Raw genomic sequence first — 24,494 nt, 5'->3', positions numbered from 1 at the left:
AGTGACTATTTATTAACATGCAGAAAGTACAATCGCATTATTGGGTTGACACTTCTTTTCATAAAAGTGCAAATGTCAGTGTACAGATTTTTTTTTTCTGATACGTGACGTAAAATACAGTATAGGTGTACCCCACTTTGTACGACACTGCTATGCATGATTAGGTTGTTATAGTACAACGCTTCAGTTGAAGCAACCCTTCAGGTCCCAGTGAATCAGACACCCCAGGCAGCGCTTCCAGCAACGGTGGAGACTTTTCAGCAGGAGACGAGCGCTCGGGAAGAAAAAGTTACAGACACCGAAGTCTGTTAGTTTTATCTTCAGTTTATTGAAAGTTTCACAGTCTAACAAACAACTTCTGCAACAGTTATGGGGCAGTCACTATACGAAGTTAAACAACATAATGAGAAAGAAAAAGTTTTGCAGTGTTCCCACAAGCAGGTGTACGTCATGCCTCATGGGCATGTTATTGTCCGAGGATGTGTAACACATAATATATTTGTGTTTCGGGGGTGGCAGGGAAGGGGAAGGTAGTTTAGCACATACTGTATGAATAACATGTTTTGTGTCTGCCACAGCTGCAGGGATTACAAGCAGTTCTGCTGGTTATTTCAGCAGTATGCATAAGACATAGATAATAAGTAAAAATACGAAAGCTGAAAACAGGCAGCAAACTAAAACAAACCTTAAACTAGAATTATATATACTTACAGATTCTCAGTTCATCAGAAGCTGCCAGTCAACATTAAAGTTTACATTAAAATATGATGGAAAAGAAACTCTCACATAGGTAAATCACACATTTAAGAAATGTATTAATTTTAAATGTAAATGTTAAAATCATTGAAATATAAAATGTTAGCAAAACAAACACAACACTCATCTTACATAGAAATATGGCATAGAGGTTTAAACAAATGTTAAGCTATGTTCAGTAATTAAAAAAATAAAAGCACAGTGAGATGGTGGTGGTGGAGGAGGGGTCGCTCCTGATGGAGTGTGAGTTATCTGATTTTGAACAAGCGGGGTGTGGGGGTGGTTGGGGGCAGCAAGGTAAGAGGAGAGGGAGGTGGAAGTTGTGTTGGGGGCAGTGGGCAGTCCCTGTGTTTTCCTCATAAGGGTGAGAGAAGGCCCAGCAAACAGCAGAGCAACAGGGAGACTATGGAGCACAGTGGGGCAGCAGAGGGGGCAGAGGTGGAGGAGGGGACGCTCCTGATGGAGTGAGAGCAGACCCCCACATTCCCCACGGAGTCCACCACCAGGATCTCCACCTCAGGCGCGCAGCAGGAGGCACTGTAGCTGACCAGCGTCATGTTCCCACTGGCTCCTCCGCTCTCCTGCATCGTGTTCAGAGTGCCGTTGCCCAGGTGGGTGAAGATGTGCACCACTGCTGAGCGATTATCCCGGATCTCGGCCTGCAAGGACCACTTCCCCAGGCCGCAGGGGGAGGAGCAGTTCTCTGACACATGGGTCACCTGACAGGCTGGGGGCACGAAGTCGTCAACCTGCGGGTCAGACATACAGACGGCAACATCTCATCAGAAGCGAAAATGGGGGCGGGGGTGAGTACTGAAGGGGAATGGTCTCGGGGAAGGGGGGCTGTTCTGCCCCCTGCTTTTCTGTTATTGAAAATTGAAAGAGTTATAAAAGTTATTCAAATGCCTTTCTGTAATTTAAAGATTATGTCTTGTTTATCTTTAGTTTGTTTTGTTTCCCTGGCTGGATTTTTGCTCAATGGGTTAGAGTGACTCATCGAGGCCAGTGGTTTCCTAGGCCTGAGCCCTGGGGAAGACCCCATGTCTGCTGGAGGAGCCCCTGTACCTGCTGGTTTTTGGTCCGCTGAGCTCTTAATTGAAATCCTGATTTGTCTTGTTCCCACCTCCTCAGTCATTCTCTTAAACAGGTGCTAAAGTGACAGTTCAGCAAGCCAGCAGACACTGGAAATCCTCCAGAACCAGGGCTGGGAGTCATTGGCTTAGTAAAACAGAACCTGTTGAACCTTACTGCAGTGCAAAACACCACCAGAGATTCATTCTTTCCCTCTGAGTCCCCCCCCCCACCCCACACCCCCTCTATGAAACACTCATGCTGCCATGCTGGTGCCCACTGACTGACTGATTGACTCATACCCTCTTGTCAATGGCGAGCCGCAACACTGCGTAGTTGAAGTCGCTAGTTGAGGTGGACTGGGCCTCCACTGTGATTGTGAGGTCTGTGCCCGAGGCCACGGTGGCGGGAACTGACAGCGCGAAGGTGCCTCTGGCTGTGCCATTACTCCCCGCAGTGATGCTGCAGAGCAAGGCATTGTTAAACAGAAACATTGCAGGGCAGCGACTAGCAAGATATACCCCTCTGTGACTCTCTAGCAAATATAAACTGAACTGAACTGAAAATGACACTATGTTTCCAAAGCTGGTTAAGGAATTTACTACAGGGAAAGTATGCCCACACCCCTCCCCTCACCTCTCTGTGGTTTTTATCATGAAACTCTTGTCGTCCCGCACGCTGATGGAGAAAATGTCACCCAACACCTTGGTCTCCACAGTGAAGGGGATGATGTAATCCTGTCCGGGTTCCAGAAAGATGTTAAGATCCGTCTGTGGGAGTAGAAATAGAGAGCTTTGTAGTGAGTGAGAGACACAGAGAAAGAGACAGTGTTAGACAGACAGAAAAAGAGAGTGTGTTTGAGAGACTGAGAAAAGTAGAGAGAAAGGGAAACGGAGAGAGAAGAGTTTGGCATCCCTTCCCTTACCAAAGCCAATAACCATGGGTGATCAGTCTTTGATGATTTATTTTATTTTAGTGTGGCAGCACAGTGGTGGTTGCCATTTCAAAACCCTAGGTGGTGTGTGGCCGTACCCTCACGATGATGTCCGAGGGTGTTAGCAGGGTACGGGACTGACGTTGGTAGACTTGAGAGCCATTGAGCAGCCCTCTGACCAAAACAGAGAACTGGCCGCCCGGCACCTCTGACACAAACACCAGGTACTGCCCTGGCTCCCCCATGGGTGTCACCCTGCCATTGTTCACCGTGGTGCCCGATAGCCCCTGCAGAGTGACGCCCGTCACTGACAGAGAATGGGATGTCCCCATCCCTGTCATCATCACCAGCAATGTTCCATTGTTGCCTGGGGGAGAGAGAGAGAGAAAGGTGACAGAGGTGTATATGAGACAGAGGGGAGAGTGGAGAGAAGAAAAGCAAAAGTTGAGCAAGGGTTGGGAAAAGAGTAGGGGAGGAGTGACAGGGTTGAGTAGGAGAGGGCAGAGCGACAGATGTGAACAGACAGTGTTGATGCTAGTTATTAGTCAGCCATCAGTTATTTTTACCACTTTTTTTATGCGGATAGAAATTCATTTTATTGGTACTTCATCTGAGGTTTTGGTTGCTGAAAACACAGTGAAACATTAGCCACTGGGTGATCAAGCAAGCATCAATGAAACATTAAATTAGACAACAAAGCACTCCTGGACTCTATGCACAGTATTGTCTTACCAGCTAGCGGGCGTCCTTCGATAGTGGTGTAGCCTGGGTGAGCTCCTCCAAACGGTGTGACAAAGTCATACAGGAAGCTGATGACGCTCTGCCCTGAGGAAGAACCGCACACATTTGCCGCAGTGGTTAGCGTATTTCTGTGTGGAATAATTCCAGTGGCTGACGCTGAGAGAATCTCTCAAGCACAGACAACAGGAGGAGATACGACAGAAATATTTGGTAATAGACAGATCAAAGGAGAGGAGGGAGAGGGAGAGACTGGAGATAAACTGAGAGAACAGATGACAAATCACAAGACAACAGGTAGCCTGAGACAGTGATAGAGGGTAGAAGAAGGAGTGGGAGGTATGGGTGAAGGGTTAATATGTATAATCATTGCTTTTCTTATATACACTCAGTGGCCAGTTTATTAGATACAGCACCCCCTTCACGAAAATGGATTGCTCCTACCGACAGGGAGTCACGTGGCCGTGGCTCGCTATATAAAGCAGGCAGACAGGCATTGAGGCATTCAGTTACTGTTCGATTGATCGTTAGAATGGGCAAAAGGAGTGACCTAAGCGACTTTGAGGGTGGTATGATCGTCGGTGTCAGGCACGCCGGTTCCAGTATCTCAGAAACAAACACCCACCTGGGCTTTTCACGCACGACTGCATCTAGGGTTTATCGAGAATGGTGCGACAAACAAAAAGCATCCAGTCAGCGTCACTCCTTCTCCGTTAACAGCTTGTTGATGAGAGAGGTTGAAGGAGAATGGCAAAAATCGTGCACGTTAACAGGCGGTCCACAAACGGGCAAATAACGGACACATGAGAATTCATCCCACAACAATTTGTCCCCACGATAATAGGTCCCCGAGACCATTCGTCCCCTCATCAATTCGTCCCTATAACAATTTGCCCCATCATTCTCCACCATTAACTAATCGTAGAGCCATAGAATGCATATACATACACTCACCTAAAGGATTATTAGGAACACCTGTTCAATTTCTCATTAATGCAATTATCTAACCAACCAATCACATGGCAGTTGCTTCAATGCATTTAGGGGTGTGGTCCTGGTCAAGACAATCTCCTGAACTCCAAACTCAATGTCTGAATGGGAAAGAAAGGTGATTTAAGCAATTTTGAGCGTGGCATGGTTGTTGGTGCCAGACGGGCCGCTCTGAGTATTTCACAATCTGCTCAGTTACTGGGATTTTCACGCACAACCATTTCTAGGGTTTACAAAGAATGGTGTGAAAAGGGAAAAACATCCAGTATGTGGCAGTCCTGTGGGCGAAAATGCCTTGTTGATGCTAGAGGTCAGAGGAGAATGGGCCGACTGATTCAAGCTGATAGAAGAGCAACTTTGACTGAAATAACCACTCGTTACAACCGAGGTATGCAGCAAAGCATTTGTGAAGCCACAACACGTACAACCTTGAGGCGGTTGGGCTACAACAGCAGAAGACCCCACCGGGTACCACTTATCTCCACTACAAATAGGAAAAAGAGGCTACAATTTGCAAAAGCTCATCAAAATTGGACAGTTGAAGACTGGAAAAATGTTGCCTGGTCTGATGAGTCTCGATTTCTGTTGAGACATTCAGATGGTAGAGTCAGAATTTGGCATAAACAGAATGAGAACATGGATCCATCATGCCTTGTTACCACTGTGCAGGCTGGTGGTGGTGTGGGGGATGTTTTCTTGGCACACTTTAGGCCCCTTAGTGCCAATTGGGCATCGTTTAAATGCCACGGCCTACCTGAGCATTTTTTCTGACCATGTCCATCCCTTTATGACCACCATGTACCCATCCTCTGATAGCTACTTCCAGCAGGATAATCCACCATGTCACAAAGGTCGAATCATTTCAAATTGGTTTCTTGAACATGACAATGAGTTCACTGTACTAAACTGGCCCCCACAGTCACCAGATCTCAACCCAATAGAGCATCTTTGGGATGTGGTGGAACGGGAGCTTCGTGCCCTGGATGTGCATCCCACAAATCTCCATCAACTGCAAGATGCTATCCTATCAATATGGGCCAACATTTCTAAAGAATGCTTTCAGCACCTTGTTGAATCAATGCCACGTAGAATTAAGGCAGTTCTGAAGGCGAAAGGGGGTCAAACACAGTATTAGTATGGTGTTCCTAATAATCCTTTAGGTGAGTGTATATAGGTAGGCTATATAAATATATGTACACACAAAAAATTGTGTATTGTTTATTATAATGGTTTTTTTTTTTAGTTTTTTAATGATACATTCATTTGAGACTATAATTCAGTTATATATAGTGGCTTTCAAAAGTATTCACCCCCCCCTGGACTTTTCCACATTTCATTGTGTTACAACATGACATCAGAATGGATTTAATCAGGAGATTTTGCCACTGATAAACACAGAAAATGTGTTTGTGCGAGCGTTTCATATATATGTGTATATATATATGTGTGTGTGTGTGTGTGTGTGTGTGTGTGTGAGAGAGAGTATTCAATTTCATATGCGTGTGCACAAAAAGTTTGAATTGTTTCCTAAACGGCCCCATATAGCATCACTTATGTATTGTATTCTATTACATTGCATCTATACACCAATATCGTAATTTTGTCCATTTATAGGGCACGATTGGGAGGTGCATTTTGGATCCTGGCTGTGGTTGCCCGAGGTAAGCGGAGCTACAAAGACCTAACCCTCTGAAGAAAGCCAAGTGCAAAAGGGATTATAAGTTACCTCTGACAGTCTGTTACTTTCTATCTTGAGATAGACTGGCTCAGATAAGGGAATCGGGTCTCTCCCTCTCCTCCTTGATTTAATATTCCTATATGGACCAATTCCTAATTAATTGTGCTGCTTAGTTTAACCTGGTATTGATGCAATAACACCAACTCTACCCAGTATATTTTTTATATAATGTGTAATTAGAATTGTCATATTTGTAAATGTATGTATGTGAATGTTTGATTGGGGTTTTATTAAGTCTGTGAGAAGGGTGGGATGTGGTCGATGATCCCCCAATATGTGATGAGCAATAATTCTGCCCAGGTTATTTACTTTGATGGAAGAAATTAGTGTTAATTGGTGTTTATTTTCTTAAGGTTGTATTTTGTTTATAGTGTAGTTTCTTTTATTGATGTTTATTAGCTTGGATTTTTTTATTCCAGTATAATTTATTGTTTTATTGATTGTTTATTGGTATTGATTTTTATGTACTTATTTGGTTCTATTATGTTTGGGTTAGGTGCTTAGCCTGGCTAAAATACCATTGGGGGTTGTATTATAAAATATTATATGTGTCTTCTTTCTCAAGGTTTGTTTGATTGGAATGTTTTGTGTTTTTATGAATAAAAACTGACTGAGAAATGCCCCTTTGAAATTGACTCCACTTCACTCTGACTAGTTGTTAGAAATGTATTACCAGACCTCCCTGGGATAATAAAGGTGGTGGCAGCATATATGCTACTGGGTTATATACCTGTGAATGCTCAGAATGGGTCTTTTGGTTAGTCCAATTAGTGGTGAGGGTGGTTTACTACATGCATTCAATTGTAATTGCATGTGTTTTTATTCAAGCGAGCACCAATCACTGTTTTTACTATTGGGGTTGTTTTCATTATTTGTTTTCTTTATCTGCGTTGGTACCATTGGGTTGTTTGTTTTGTTTTGTTTGTGCTGGCGTTTGGTTTCACTTATGGTTATATTTTACGTTTTTCATATTGTGATTAGTTTGCTTTGTTTTCTTTAAACTTCTATGTTTGTTTATTAATTTGGTTTTATTAAGATTGCTGCTCACTGCACAATTACAAAAGGAAACCTAAACTAAAACTAAAAAGTAGTTTTCATTGATACATTCTTGCATTGTCACTTGAAATTTAAATTAGATTTATAGTTGCCTTGCTGGATGTCAACCCAGTGTGTTTGTTAAAGGGTTTTTAAGGTTTGCCCGTTTTATTTGATCTATTTATTAATTGTATTTTTGTGTGAATAAAATTGCTCATTGGGGCATATTATTGAACTACATTTATATTCTTTCTTTTAACTGAAGGAGACCTGTGTGGGGTGGTTTCAGTATTTGTTAAATACATTTTCCCTTATATATAACATCAACTAAGGGTGGCATAGTCCAATTATATTCTAGGATAGTAGACTAGATAACAGTCTGGTATAGTTTGACGGAGACTTGGCCCAGGTTACATATACAGTTAGGTACATAAATATTTGGACAGTGACACAATTGTCATCATTTTGGCTCTGTATGCCACCACAATGGAATCGAAAGGAAACAACCAAGATATGCTTTAAGTGTAGAATTTCATCTTTAATTTGAGGGTAGTTGCATCCAAATTGGGTGAACAGTGTAGGAATTACACCCATTTTTATATGTAGTTCCCCCAATTTTAGGGGCTCAAAAGTATTTGGGCAAACTAATATAATCATGAATTAAATGTGAGTTTCAATACTTGGTTGCAAATCCACTGCAGTCAATGACTGCCTGAAGTCTGGAACCCATAGACATCACCAGATGCTGGGTTTCTTCCCTGGTGATGCTCTGCCAGGTCTGCACTGCAGCTGTCTTTAGTTCCTGCTTGTTCTTGAGGCATTTTGCCTTCAGTTTTGCTTCTGGTAATTCAACAGGCTTTTGCAGTCCTAACAGACACAGCATCTCCATGTGAATTAATTAGAAAATAAAGCTGATTGACTGCTACTCCTTTCCCAAAAAATAATTTCAACAATTGGATACCAGTACTCAGAAAGACTGAGAGAGATTAGGGCGTAAACCTTCAAAAAAAGTACTGCAGGCACAACAAGAGAGTGACCTCATAAACCGAATCAGCATTGAAGGAGAATTGGCAAGAATCCATCACACAACACAAGGGGATTGTAAAGCCAGCATGTATCTAATGCATTTTGATCATTTTTGTTGCTTAAAATTAACTTTTCACACTCTGCATTTTGTTATTGGTCAGTATCATTTCCCTGGAATGCAGTTTTATACATGTTAGTTAAAAAATTACATATTATGGCTTTATTTCACTATGCAAATCCACCAACAGATTTGTCGTCGCAATGTCATACTGATCTGTGTTGGCTTTATTGCTAAATTATTTGCTTGGCTGGAACAGTACCTATGACTTTGATGGTGCAGGACTGGGTGGAGATGATGTTGAACTCCCACTGTCCCGGCTCCTGCTCCAGGTAGACGGCCCACAGGCTGCCTACGCGCTCCACCCTGCCCAGAGGACCCCGGGCCACAGAGCTGTCCTGCGTGGTGCCTGAAAGATTGAGACATGTATTTGTATGGGTGATAAAAGAGAACTAATAATCATACAAAAGCAAATGCCCAAATACACACTGACTTCGGATCAGATTTAGCATTTGTACAAAAGGTGTTTTTACAGTCGGCAGGGATGTTTTGAAAATGAAAATGTACATCCCAGCAGGACAGAAGTGATTCAATAAAATGAAACTTTTATAATACAAAAGTAAAATCAAATTTTCATTTTATATATCTATATATCTGCCACTGCAAAATTATCAGTTTCTCTGGTTTTAATATTGATAGGTATGTGTTTGGGTAAAATTAACATTTTTGTTTTATTCTATAAACAACTGACAACATTTCTCCCAAATTCCAAATAAAAATATCACTGGTCAAAATAACAAAAAAGATGCAGTGTTGTCAAGCCTCGAATAATGCAAAGAAAAGTTCATATTCATTTTAAAACAACATAATACTAATGTTTTAACTTAGGAAGAGTTCAGAAATCAATATTTGGTGGAATAACCCTGATTTTCAATCATAGCTTTCATGTGTCTTGTCTTTTACATTGATGTTGGGTGACTTTATGCCAATCCTGGTGCAAAAATTTGTTTGATGGTTTGTGACCATCCATCTTCCTCTTGATCACATTCCAGAGGTTTTCAATGGGGTTCAGGTCTGGAGATTGGTCTGGCCATGACAGGGTCTTGATCTGGTGGTCCTCCATCCACACCTTGATTGACCTGGCTGTGTGGCATGGAGCATTGTCCTGCTGGATAAACCAATCCTCAGAGTTGGGGAACATTGTCAGCAGAAGGAAGCAAGTTTTCTTCCAGGACACCTTGTACGTGGCTTGATTCATGTTCCTTCACAAAGACAAATCTGCCCAATTCCAGCCTTGCTGAAGCACCCCCAGATCATCACTGATCCTCCACCAAATTTCACAGTGGGTACAAGACACTGTGGCTTGTAGGCCTCTCCAGGTCTCCGTCTAACCATTAGATGACCAGGTGTTGGGCAAAGCTGAAAATTGGACTCATCAGAAAAGATTACCTTAATCCAGTCCTCTATGGTGCAATCCTATGGTCTTTTGCAAACCTCAGCCTGGCTCTTCTTTGCTTCTCATTGATGATGTAAGCATTTTCTAGCTTTGCACGATTTCAGCCCTGCCCCTAGGAACCTGTTTTGAACCATCCACACCGTGCACTTCACCCCAGCTGCTGTTTGCCATTCTTTTTGTAGGTCACTTGATGTCATCCTACAGTTGTTGAGTGGCATTCGAATGAGTTGGCGGTCATCCCGGTCAGTGGAGAGTCATTTTCGCCCTCTACAGGTCTATAGCTTTGTTGTCCCCAATGTTTGCTGCTTCACCTTGTTCTTATGAACAGCCGTCTTTGAAATTGTAAGGATGGAAGCAACCCGACGCTCACTGTATACCTCTGCCAGTAAAGCCAGAATTGAACCCTTGTTTTCCTCACTCAAAACTTTCCCTTTCAACTCTTTTGGCATGGTCAATAGTTATTTTTTTAATCCAATTACTTTTGAGGTACTACTAGCACAGTTTTTGCCATCCAGCTGGTCCTATTGCAAGAGGATAGTGATGACCACAGCAGTGTTTTTTATACTTTTCCTCGTTAAATAAGATTTGCTTCAGGTGATCACCTTATCAGTACCTCATTTAGTACAATGAGGTGTGCCTGTGTTGGAATTCAACAGACACTGGAATGGAATGGCTGCCATACATGTAGAGATGCTGATTTAAGAAAAAAAAATCAGTGGTCTCTTAATTTTTTCCAGAGCTGTATACACCGATCAGCCATAACATTATGACCACTGACAGGTGAAGTGAATAACACTGATAATCTCGTTATCATGGCTCAACTTTGACAAGGGCCAAATTGTGATGGCTAAACGACCGCGTCAGAGCATCTCCAAAACTGCAGCTCTTGTGGGGTGTTCCCGGTCTGCAGTGGTCAGTACCTATCAAAAGTGGTCCAAGGAAGGAACCAGCGACAGGGTCATGGGCGGCCAAGGCTCACTGATGCATGTGGGGAGCGAAGGCTGGCCCGTGTGGTCTGATCCAACAGACGAGCTACTGTAGCTCAAATTGCTGAAAAAGTGAATGCTGGTTCTGATTGAAAGGTGTCAGAATACACAGTGCATCACATTTTGTTGCGTATGGGGCTGCGTAGCCGCAGACCAGTCAGGGTGCCCATGCTGACCCCTGTCCACTGCCGAAAGCGCCTACAATGGGCACGTGAGCATCAGAACTGAACCACGGAGCAATGGAAGAAGGTGGCCTGGTCTGATGAATCACGAGTTCAAGGTGTTGACTTGGCCTCCAAATTCCCCAGATCTCAATCCAATCGAGCATCTGTGGGATATGCTGGACAAACAAGTCTGATCCATGGAGGCCCCACCTCACAACTTACAGGACTTAAAGGATCTGCTGCTAACGTCTTGGTGCCAGATACCACAGCACACATTCAGAGGTCTAGTGGACTCCATGCCTCGATGGGTCAGGACTGTTCTGGCGGCAAAAGGGGAACTACACAATATTAGGCAGGTGGTCATAATGTTATGGCTGATCAGTGTGTATATGCATATACATACACAGTAGGTGATATCAAGTGCAACTACAGGAGTACAGTGTAGTGAGCTGTATGTAAGAGACTTCATTTTGGCACATCAGTCCATAGGCACATTTGTACCCACAAGGCCAAGCAGTCAAGGCTGAAAAACAGCTTGTGTTTTTGCAGTTAGTATTCAAGCAATTTCAAGGTTTTGTGTAACAAGGTGGCTTATCTGTGCTTCTGCCCTCAGGAAGGTATTTTATATTGGAGGCAAATACAAGATCTTGATTTCAGAGCAGTGTTTAAGTGTAGAGCATGAGTTCTCCCTCATTATATCGCCCAGACTGGGACAGACATTGACATGAGTGGCCTATAAAGAAGATGGTAGAGAGAGAGAGAGAGAGAGAGAGAGAGAGAGAGAGAGAGAGAGAGAGAGAGAGAAGGAAGCAGGTATTCACTGAAGGAAGGAGGGGATATAGCGAGGGACAGCTGTAGGTGTTACCGCAAGGGCTGTTGATGCTGAAGGCTGTGGCCCCTGCAGAGAGGTAGACAGTGAGGTTGCTGAGGGAGGCATCCACTGGGAAGAAGAAGGACTGCTGTGTCCTGCCTGGGTCACTTCTGTCCTGGAACACAGTCACCTGGACAGAGAGGGAGGGGAAACAGAGAGGAGAGGAGAGGGTGGGAAAGAGGTAAGGGAGAGACAGAGAAGTAGGGAAAAGAGATGGAAAGAGAGGAGAGAGTGGCAATGAAGGACAAGGAGAGAGAGATGCAGGGGAGGAGAGACGAAATAGGGGAGGGAGAGAGACATGGAGGAACATGAGAGGAAGGGGAGGATGGAGATGACGTAAGAGAAAGGAGAGAGGGAAGAAGATAGAGATGGGGAATTACACCATATTACCTAACAATCAAGTACAGCATGCACTACACTGTCCAAGCTTTGTCTCTCAAAATACCTTGCAGTCTCAAGGGTTTAATGATAAATGAAAGAAGGGAAACATCTCTATGCTCTGCCTCCTCTCTCTCTCAAATTGTTTCCAGTATTCAAAGTTTCCCAGGTTGACTTCAGGTTCCAATTATATTATACAAATAAAGCATTAATTTGCATATATTCTGATAAATGTAAGCCTGAGCACATCTGTATAACTGCTGTTTTAATTGAAATTACATAATCAAAATGGGTCCAGAAGTCAACCTGGGAAAATTCATATGCTGGAGTAATGGCGCTCATAGTGTGTGAGCTCGTTATACTGATGTCATCCCTCTCTTAGATTGGTGGGGCGTACAAACCCCCCGGCGGCAGTGGACGGTTCTTTTGGCATAGCGGGTTAGTCGCTGTTCTGGTGGAGCTGTGTAGATCAGGCAGGCACTTGGAGGCAGCGGTTCGAATCCCCATAGGGTTGTATTCTATCCTACACCGCCCCACTCTCTGATTGAGTTACCAGAGCTGAGGTGGACGATTCCTCGATGATGGTGGAGGCACTGAGAATCTGGGACTTGGTCATCCTTATGATCTGTCCCCCTGAGGACAATGCCAGGTCCTCATACAGTGTCTGGTCATTCTGTTGGAACTGAATGGCTCTTTTCCTCTGGCTCAATGCATTAGTCAGCAGGAAATTCACCTAGGAGAGGAGGGAAAGTGAGAGGAAGAAAAGGATCCGAAATATAAAAAACAATTGTGCCAGCAGATCTGGCCCTGGTGCTTAAAATCCGGAAGATACATTTGCCATCTGGCATTTAGTCTCTCCTTGACCACAGCTGTGTCATATCGTGCTATCATTATTTTTTCTGTGCATCATCAGTAGTACAAATTATGTTTATATCTAAATTCATACCTTATTGTATGAGGCTTGCTGAAGCAACTTGTGGCAAAGGGCACTATACGTTAATTTAAGAGTAGTGAGAGAGAGGGGAGGAGAGAAGAGCGATGGAGACAGAGAGGCAGGGGTGGGAAAGAGAGGGGAGAGAGAGCGAGGACTGAGACAGACTCACAGAGCATTACCCAGCAGGGTAGAACTGGGAAAGATCTCATCCTATTGAGTCAGCACTGGCATGTCCTAAAGGCAGTAACCTGGAAAAGCATTGTTACTATATGACGGAGCCATACTCACAGAGGACTTGGTGTTCTCAATGAGGGCCAGTACTGTGCTCCTTAGGTGGCTGTCTTTGGCGGATGCATCAGTGAACACGTAGATCTCTGAGGAGGGGGGGGCGCTGATCAGGGCCAGCTGGGAATGGACACATAGCAAAATCAGTTGATTAGTTAAGGATAACTGTATAACACTCCATCAGAGACAGACTATACTAGACGGTCCAACAGGTAATGTTATGAGAGAAAAGCTAACTGTCCTTGTTAGGTACCAAGGTTGAAAAAGTGATTGTATTATTGCAGAGATACTCTTCAGTATTGTACACTCGGGCAATCTCGCCACAGTTAATTATCGCTTCTTCTCTCATGTTTCTTAGTTTAGTTAAGAGTTACATTGATTGTTTACGTGGTTACTTGTTAAGCTAAGAATTATATACCTTTCACCTGTATTGTAGTAAGAGCAGCGACTGTTTGTTAGTGAATTTTGCAACTTACGTAGCACACTCAACAAGCACTTTCTGTAAATCAGAAGTGTTCTGTAAATCAGAAGCTGTGATTATGTAGCATTTATTTAGCACCCTCTACTCCACTCTCCAGAGGCCTGTGGAACTGCCACTCAGCTTTCCTCGCTCTCACCGAGACATGGATCTCCCCTCAACCACTCAACCACTCCTGCTTCCTTATCCTCTCTGTTTGTCCTGTCTCACTCCCCTCATCATACCGGGCGGGGAGGAGGAACAGGGCTCCTGCTCTCCCCTTCTCTCCTCTTCTCTGTCCCCCCCTCTCTCTTCTCTATCATGACCCACAGCTTTGAATTTCATGCAGTGGAAATCACCTCTCCTTCTCACCTCGTCCTTCTAGTTCTCTACCATCCTCCTAGTCCACTCGCCTCCTTCCTGGATGAACTCGACTTTTTCTCTCCTCCCTCCCCTTGCTGTCCTCACATACCATCCTCCTGGGAGACTTCAAAATCCACCTCTCCAATCCCTCCCACTGTGCCGGATTTCTTCCTCTCCTTCACTCCTTTAACTTCTCTCTCTCTCCCCGTCTCCCCCCACTCACAGGGCAGGCCGCCAGCTAGACCTCATCTTCTTTAAAGGCTGCTCCTCTTCAACACTCTCCGTGACACCCATGGACATCTCAGACCACCACTTCATCTCTTTCTCCCTTTCCCTCCCCTCCCTCCCCACTCCACCCACTACCTCTGTCACCTTCCTCCGTAATCTCTGTCTCCCCCTCCACCCTTGCCTCCACTGCCCTCACCCTCTTACCTTCCATTGACTGTTTTCCCATCTATCTGTCAACTGTGCTACCTCCTCTTTGTTCTCCTCACTCACCTCCTCCCTGGACTCTCTCTGTCCTCTCACGTCTCGTCCTGCCCGTCCCTCCCCTCCTCAGGCTTGGATCTCTGCTGTTCTCCACTCAACCTGAACTAGTCTGCGTGATGCCGAACAGAAGCGGAGAAGGACCAAACTCCCAACTGCCCTTGAACTCTACCGGTCTCTACTGTCTACATTCTCCTCCTCACTCACCTCAAGAAATCTTACTTCCAATCACTCTTTGAATCCACTGTCAACAACCCCCGCAAACTCTACTCCACCTTCTCCTCCCTCTTCGCCCTCGCTCCCCCTCCTCCTCCCTCATCTCTCACTGCTGATGATTTTGCCTCCTTTTCTCCTTCAAGATTGCAGACATCTGCAAGCTATTCAACAGTCCCCCCCTCCTCTCCCATCACACCCAAACCTCCCACCGATCAAGCTTCCTTTTCTTCATTCTCACTTCTCTCAGACTCTGAAGTTTCCGCTCTCCTCCTACGTCACAAACCTATAACATGTGCCCTGGACCCTCTCCCTTCTCGCCTCCTCCAAGCGACCGCACCTGAGCTACTCCCCTTCATCTCCTCTCCTGGCAGTCACTGACTCCCTGTGCTTGGGCGGCCTCCCTCTCCTCAGTCCTCATCCTCCTTGACCTCTCTGCAGCATTTAACATTGTCAATCACTCCATCCTCCTCTCCTGCCTCGCTGACCTTGGAATCTCTGGGACTGCTCTCACCTGGTTCTCCCCCTACCTCAGCGACCGGACCTACCAAGTGACATGGCGAGGTTCCTCATCCACCCCCCAACATCTCCTCAAAGGCATTCCCCAAGGCTCCGTCCTGGGCCCCCTCCTGTTCTCTCTCTACACTCGCTCCCTGGACCCCCTCATCGCATCCCATGCTTTCTCCTACCACTTCTACGCTGATGATGCCAAGATCTTCCTGGATTTTCCCTCTTCTGACCCTCTCATCCCCTCTCGCATCTCTTCCTGTTTGTCTGCTATCTCCGCCTGGATGCACTTGTACCACCAAAAGCTCAACCTCTCCAAATCGGATCCTGTTTCTCCCACACTCTTCCTCACCTTCTGCTGACCTCCCCATCTCGATCCCCTTGGAATCCACCACACTCTCTCCTTCTTCTTCCACTAAAAATCTAGGAGTCCTCTCCTCTCCCGCCCGGACTACTGCAACTCCCTCCTGGCCGGCCTGCCTACATCTACTACCCCCCGCTCCAGCTCATCCAGAACTCTGCGGCTCGTCTGGTGTCTCTCTGCCTCGATTCGCACACGCTAACTCCACTGCTCCGCTCCCTCCACTGGCTCCCGATACCGGCACTCATTCAGTTCAAGACACTGACCCTCACCTACCGCTGTCTTGACCACACTGCACCAAGCTACCTTCAGACACTCGCCCCCTCCAGACCACTGCGCTCCTCCAGTGCCAGAAGACTAACTCTACCTCCTCTCCACTCTCCTTCCTCCAGAGCCCGCTCCTTCTCATCCCTGGCCCCTAAATGGCAAAACGACCTGCCCACCGAAGTCAAAACAGCAGAGTCCTTGACCTCCATCTGGCGCTTACTCAAGACGCATCTTTTCAGACAGTACTTGTAATATTAGTCCTTTTAAACCCCATTAGATAGTACTTCACAGAGTTTTATTATGCTTCTTACGTTTTTGATTGTTTCCTCCTTGCTCCCTTTCCCGTAGCCCCTGACTGTGACCCTACATCTTGACAGCACTTTCCATTATGTATGACCTCACTTACTGTACATGCCTGTGTAACTTGGAAGTTGTAAAATGTAATATATTGTTAATTGCTCTGTTTAATGTAAATGTGAATTTGTAATGTTTGATGCCTTGTACTTAAACTGTATTCTTGCACTTTGTATTGCACTTGTGTTGTAAGTTTCCCTGGATAAGGACGTCTGCAAAGAAATAATAATAAGAAATAAATAAATAATAATAATAATAGCAGGCACAAATGTACTGTATGGTACTGTAGTGCACCAGTGAGAGTGTTGAGTACACTAAAGAGACAATAACTACTGAACTGTACCAGAGATGAACAGTACTGTACTGTGCAAAAGCAGAGACATGTACTGTAGTCTATAGTGTACCAGAGGGAGAGAGAGAGAGAGAGAGAGAGAGAGAGAGAGAGAGAAAGAGGCTGTGCTGTACTGTATTACAGAAGATAATCTTACTGTAGTGTACCACAAAGAGAATAACTGTAATGTACTGTTATATAGAGACTGGACTTTGATACCTGCAGAGCAGAAAGGCACATCTCTGGTTCATCTCCACCCCCTGTAGCTGTCAGGGCTGAGATTTGCTGTTTGAACTTTTCCGGGTTGTTTGTTTTCAAGACAGGCCCAAATTCTAAAGACAGAGATAGAATGTATTTGCATGTTCCAGTGCTGGAGTCTCTGCTCTTATTTTAAACAAATTCTTTCATTTTTCTGTACTTTTCTCTACATGGGTGTGTGCACAGAGAGGCAAAGGGAATGGGCAAGAGAGAAGAGGAAGGAGACAGAGGTTTAGGTGGAGGGGAGAGAGAGAGGGATGCACACAGACACAATCAGAAGCTCAGAGGTCCAACCCTTACTCTCAGTGTGCCCCCACTGTCCGTCACTGACCTGGGTCATTGAAGGGCACCAGGATGTAGGTGGAGGGGGTGTCCCTCTTTCTGTCAATGATAGAGAAAGCACGGGTTTTGGCAGCCTCAATGTCTTCAGACATGCTGCCAGTGGTGTTGATGACGAACGACAGCGCCGAGGTACTCTGGAGGTTCAGGAAGCTGAGGGAGAGAGGGGCCAGAAGCCAGAGTTGAGAGCTCAGTATGATGACACAAGAATCACTCTGTAATAAACACACACAATAGGTTGGGGAGAGAGCAAGAGACAGAGGTCCCTTCGTAATCCGAGAGAGAGACCAAGAAAGACAGAGAGAGACAATGGAGAGTCCCTCAGTGATTAATACAAATAACAGTACAGGGAGTTTGCTTGGATAACCCCTGTAGGTGTCATCTGGGATTCCAGTGTTAGCAGGATGGTGATAGCGATGAGCCCAGTCCATCCTTCAGTCCCATTATAATTGACCATAACATCTTACTGCATCGATGAGTGGGACACTTTGGGTTCCCTCACCGCAGGAAGAGGTCATCACCGACTGCGTTGCGGATATCCTCCAGGAGCTCCACGCTGGCAGCCACAGCCAGGTCAGCAGCATTTTTGTGCAAGTGAGATCTTCTTCACCACCATGACTACACTTTCCTGGTGGAAAGGAGAAAAGAGGAGAGATGGGGACATAATTAAATGGTCACATTGATTAGTAGAACAAGATACCTAACCTAGAACTACTACTCTTCCTAGTACCCAGTCTGGATTGTGTAATTCTTGGAGTCAGTCAGTCAGTCAGTGTCCAGAGCTCTCCTGCCCTGGCCTTTTGATAATTTTTGTTTGTTGCTTACTTTAAAACGCCAAATGGAAAACAGCACTTGCCTTTTTTAACAGTTAAATTAAATTGTGTGTTTTTCCAGATTTAGTAAATACTTCAGCTGTTTTTCCCACATTTATAAATACTTAAATGCTAAATCTCCATTTTGAAAAATAAATATTTATCGTTTGACTAAGAACATAAGAAAGTTTACAAGAGGAGGCCATTCAACCCATCATGCTCCAAGGATACTATCCAGTCTATTTTTAAATGTTCCCAGATTTTCAGCTTCAACTACATCACTGGGTAGTTTGTTCCAGATTGTGACGACTCTCTGTGTGAAGAAGTGTCTCCTGTTTTCCATCTTGAATGCCTTGAAACCCAATTTCCATATGTGTCCCCGGGTGCGTGTGTCCCTGCTGATCTGGAAAAGCTCCTCTGGTTTGATGTGGTCGATGCCTTTCATGATTTTGAAGACTTGGATCAAGTCCCCACGTAGTCTCCTCTGTTCCAGGGTGAAAAGGTTCAGTTCCCTCAGTCTCTCAGTAGGACATTCCCTTTCAGTAGCGCAGAACTGGACACAGAATCCTAATGAGGTCTAACTAGTGCATTGTACAGTCTTAACATTACTTCCCTTGTTTTAAATTCTACACTTTTGACAATATACCCCAGCATTCTGTTTGCCTTTTTTATTGCTCCTCCCCCATTGTTTGGATGGAGAAAGTGAGGAGTCCACATAGACTCCTAGGTCTTTCTCATGCGTTACTTCATCTAGTTCTATTTCTCCCATAGTGTAATTAAGTGGACATTTTTGTTACCTGCATGTAATACCTTACACATGTCCACATTGAATTTCATCTGCCAGGTGTCGACCCACAACTGAATGTTATCTAAGTCCCTTTGAATAGCCTGTGTTGACGAGATGGTATCTGCTGAGCCACCTATTTTAGTATCATCTGCAAATTTGACAAGTTTGCTAACTATCCCAGAGTCCAGATCATTAATTTAGATTAGAAAAAGCAATATGTACTTTGCAAAATAAACTTTTAACTCTTAAATAAATATTTAATTTTTAATCCCTGAGTCACAAAATCAATGTAAAGCTTTTAAATAAATGTTTAGTTTAAATCTAAATGTTCAATCTAAATCTAAATGTAAATGTTATATCTGGAGCAAAATACATATATAGCTAACATACACAAGCAGTCCCACCCATCTGTGTGGTATTGGAGAAAACTGTGTAATTTGAGCTGTGTTTTCATGCATCGTCTGGGCATCAAATTGTCTGATTGTGTTTTCATTATGTGGTCAGTGGACTTAGTGGTCAGTGTCCACTCAGTGGAGACTGTCTCCTACGAAAAAAGCAAATGCAGGTCAGTAAAAACTACCAAAATAAGTAGTTAAAACTTCTACTCTCATTATGTGCAGATGGGGAAGAATTATATATACAGAGAGTGGGATACTCACGGAAGCGAGTTACTATAAAACACTCAAAATTATGAAAGATCATTGAAATTCAGTAAAAGTTTAATTTATAATATAATACATCATAAGATAAGTTGTACACTACTGGTCAAAAGTTTTAGAACACTTCCATTTTTCCAGTTTTTAATGAAATTTAGTTTAATTCAGTTCGCAGTTTAATGTCTCAATGTACTCATGGAAATCATGGAATCGTTTTGTTTAACACAATTTAACCCCTCAGGTACCCTTAAAAGGACACCAAATCCATGTGCTTCTCATTAATCCCATATGTACTCTTCACTGTTGTGTTGGTTGCCAAGTGTTTGATGTGAAGTAAATAATATTTCACATGTGGGTGGGTGTAAATGCAGGGTGGGGTGGGGGTATAAAAAACCTATTTTTCACGTAAGAGAATGCTTCACATCATTCACATCATTTGACAAAATTTACATTTTACATTTACATTTAACATTTAGATTCAAACTTCACAACTGATGTTTCAATGTGAGTATCACCAGAGTGTCCCTGGGGATACCTAGACATCTGCTCTGCACTTCATCTGACATTCTAAGGGCATAAGGATGGGGGTTAGTGGACTCAGAGTGGATCTGACTCAGGGAGACTTGCCTGGTGGCTTGTTGGCAGAGGAAAGGCTGAAGTATCCCGATGTTACTTTTCTCTGCTTGCTGATTTCCTGCAGGATGTTCTGCTTGCACATGCCGCTGTCACAGTTGCTGCAGGTTCTCTCTTTCTTTCCTGAAATGATTGGTGCAAAAGAAGGGGGATGAGACTGAAGGGATTGACCAGTCTGGGTCAAACCTGCAGAACAGACTTAATGAAGACCACAGAAAATGAAAAAAAGACCCAAAATTAAAGTATTATTTACTGTCACATAACAACAACACAAGTAATATCATAACACATGCACTGTAAAATAGTATTGATTCAAGAAGATTTAGCACATCCGGTAAATATATATATATATATACAGTGAGGGAAAAAAGTATTTGATCCCCTGCTGATTTTGTACGTTTGCCCACTGACAAAGAAATGATCAGTCTATAATTTTAATGGTAGGTGTATTTTAACAGTGAGAGACAGAATAACAACAAAAAAATCCAGAAAAACGCATTTCAAAAAAGTTATAAATTGATTTGCATGTTAATGAGGGAAATAAGTATTTGATCCCCTATCAATCAGCAAGATTTCTGGCTCCCAGGTGTCTTTTATACAGGTAACGAGCTGAGATTAGGAGCACTCTCTTAAAGGGAGTGCTCCTAATCTCAGCTCATTACCTGTATAAAAGACACCTGTCCACAGAAGCAATCAATCAATCAATCAGATTCCAAACTCTCCACCATGGCCAAGACCAAAGAGCTGTCCAAGGATGTCAGGGACAAGATTGTAGACCTACACAAGGCTGGAATGGGCTTCAAGACCATCGCCAAGCAGCTTGTTGAGAAGGTGACAACAGTTTTTTGCGATTATTCGCAAATGGAAGAAACACAAAATAACTGTCAGTCTCCCTCGGTCTGGGGCTCCATGCAAGATCTCACCTCGTGGAGTTTCAATGATCATGAGAATGGTGAGGAATCAGCCCAGAACTACACGGGAGGATCTTGGTAATGATCTCAATGGTAATGAAGGCAGCTGGGACCAAAGTCACCAAAAAAGCAATTGGTAACACACTACGCCGTGAAGGACTGAAATACTGCAGCGCCCGCAAGGTCCCCCTGCTCAAGAAAGCACATGTACAGGCCCATCTGAAGTTTACCAATGAACATCTGAATGATTCAGAGGAGAACTGGGTGAAAGTGTTGTGGTCAGATGAGACCAAAATCGAGCTCTTTAGCATCAACTCAACTCGCCGTGTTTGGAGGAGGAGGAATGACCCCAAGAACACCATCCCCACCGTCAAACATGGAGGTGGAAACATTATACTTTGGGGGTGTTTTTCTGCTAAGGGGACAGGACAACTGCACCGCATCAAAGGGACGATGGACGGGGCCATGTACCGTCAAATCTTGGGTGAGAACCTCCTTCCCTCAGCCAGGGCATTGAAAATGGGTCGTGGATGGGTATTCCAGCATGACAATGACCCAAAACACACAGCCAAGGCAACAAAGGAGTGACTCAAGAAGAAGCACATTAAGGTCCTGGAGTGGCCTAGCCAGTCTCCAGACCTTAATCCCATAGAAAATCTGTGGAGGGAGCTGAAGGTTCGAGTTGCCAAACGTCAGCCTCGAAACCTTAATGACTTGGAGAGGATCTGCAAAGAGGAGTGGGACAAAATCCCTCCTGAGATGTGTGCAAACCTGGTGGCCAACTACAAGAAACGTCTGACCTCTGTGATTACAAAAAGGGTTATGCCACCAAGTACTAAGTCGAAGGGGTCAAATACTTATTTCCCTCATTAACATACAAATCACATCAAGTGAACATTTTGTCCTCAAAGTTGATGTGTTAGATGCAGGAAAAATGGACAAGCATAAGGATCTGAGCGACTTTGACAAGGGCCAAATTGTGATGGCTAGATGACTGGGTCAGAGCATCTCCAAAACTGCAGCTCTTGTGGGGTGTTCCTGGTCTGCAGTGATCAATACCTATCAAAAGTGGTCCAAGGAAGGAAAAGCGGTGAGCCGGCAACAGGGTCATGGGCGGCCAAGGCTCATTGATGGACGTGGTGATCCAATCTGGACCCTATAGTCCTGGCAGTAGTAACCTTACCAGCTAGATTGCTCAGGGGTTGAGAATGTTGGATTAAGAAGCTGCTGGGAGTTTCATGTCCCAGTTCTACCCAGTTACTGTGGCTGTAGAAATCCTTAGGAGGAAAAACAAATAAAAACATGAATCAGTTTAAAGTGTTCAGAACAAGTGCTGTCACCTTCTCTGCAGATCACTTTAAAGTGATCTATGTCTCTGTATATCTATTTGCCTGTCTGTCTGTCTATCTAATCACCCTGAGCAGAGCAGGAGTCTCTGTGACTTGCTGAGGTTCCACTGACCTGCAGTGTGTGTAGAAGTGTGCCCAGATTTTGTCAGGCAGAGAGCATGTTTTCCTCCTTGATGATGTTTTTCACGCTGAACGCTCCATCCACAATCAGGGCTTTCCCTTGTGAGAACATCTCATCATCGAAATGCTTTTCCCGGGAGAGGGCACCCCACATGTCCACCACCACGTTACTGGACACAATGCTGCTGATGGCTTGCTCGTAAGAACTGGCAGACACTTTCTCACCATAGAACTCATACAGGACCTCTCCTGGTGTTAGGTTTTCAGCATCCTGTTTGAGATCGGAAAGAGAAGCAAAGTGAGCCTTTCTAATCCCAGCTTTCCTGTGAGGAGGTGAGTGTGAGGCAGGGATGGAGGGCTGTCGATACAGTCATGATTAGAAGGGCTCATCTTGTTGAACAGGGGTGGACAGTCCTGAAAGTATTTGAAAAACACCACAAATTATTATATTGATATTAATATATTTCTTATCAGATGCCCTTATCCAGGGCAATTTACAATTGTTACAATACATTTTTTTTAAAGTACAATTACCGATTAATACAGCATTCATACTGGAGCATTCTGGGTAAAGTACCTTGCTCTAGGGCAACTTTTTAATGCACACTTTGCTAAGACCAAAACCCTTGTGGCACACCAACATGAACGAAAAAAAAACTAATTTACTAGGTATTGTCTTACCTGAATGGCATCGGGTTGCTAAAACTACTTTTTTCATGATGGCGTGTTAAAATATTTCAGTAGAAGAGTAATTAAAAGGCCAAATGTGTGAAGTGCAAGGAGTGGCCTTGGTAAAAGAGTGGTATGGTAAAAAAGTAGACAGACATACTAAATAATTACTTAATACAAATCATTTATTTAGTGCAGTCAGACCAAGACCAGACACTAAAAACGATTCGCAGTATATATAAATTAACAACAAAATATGTCCAGTTCACAATATCTTATAACAAGTTAATTGAACTAAGTGGTAAAATGTAACAAAGGGCATTACAATTGTTGAAAAACAATAGCACACAGATCAAACATGCTATTTTCTGTAACGTTTCGCAACTGAAATGTTTTGTTTGCAGACTGAATTCTCACCCAAGCAGAGCACGTATCCACGGTTAATTTAAGCAGTTTCATATTGTAACAGTTTTGGTTTATCAACCCTTCTGGGTACAAAACAATGAATCAGACATAATTTTCCGTAAACATGCTCTTTATTTCTCACATGCACTTGTAGCAATGGAAAGAACCTAAAACTGCAGGCGAAACGCTGGGGCTATTTAGAGCCCAATTATTCGATCTCAGGCGGGTAACCAAAGACAAATCAGACTTACAGGAACAGGAGACATCCAAAAACAGTGTACAACGGTACAGTACATAAATCTGTAGCGTTAAGTGGGGGTGTATTTTGATAAGAGCATTCATAGCTCTGAGCTGAAGCTCTGATATAAAGAACACCTCTCCCCCAAAGTTATTATTTCCTGAGCTCATCGGCACATGAACTGTTTTATATCAAAGTGGCTATCTTGGGAGGATGGCACCGAGAATGGGCCAAATGGCTTAGAATCCCTGCTGTGAAATGTCTGGGGAATAGGGCCTAGAGGTAATAAAAAAGCTTTGAATTGGATGAGATCCGAAATCCCGACACAGAGCTACGAACCCAAGCCAACCGGCATTTCCAAAAGATGGCATGGATTGACATCAGTCATAAATCAAGCCCCCCTCCAATAGGACACTGGGGGCCAAACTGAAACCAAAATCCAATCTCACAAACTCAAGAACCAATCGTCTATTGATCTGACAGGCATTTTAAAGGCAGTGCACAACACCTTTCTCTCTCTCTCTCTCTCTCACCTGAACCAGTAACTCTCTGCCACAG

The 24,494-nt window shown here is 44.0% G+C and overlaps 1 pseudogene; it reads right to left on the bottom strand.

Moving 5' to 3' along the window:
• Nucleotides 1-1,112: 1,112 nt before the first annotated feature.
• On the bottom strand, nt 1,113-22,998 carry LOC136764050 (von Willebrand factor A domain-containing protein 7-like; annotated as a pseudogene).
• Between the last annotated feature and the right edge of the window lie 1,496 nt (nt 22,999-24,494).

The sequence above is a fragment of the Amia ocellicauda genome, chromosome 12 (genome assembly GCF_036373705.1).
Source record: "Amia ocellicauda isolate fAmiCal2 chromosome 12, fAmiCal2.hap1, whole genome shotgun sequence".
NCBI classification, from domain to species: domain Eukaryota; kingdom Metazoa; phylum Chordata; class Actinopteri; order Amiiformes; family Amiidae; genus Amia; species Amia ocellicauda.
This window is presented reverse-complemented; position numbering and strand designations above follow the sequence as displayed.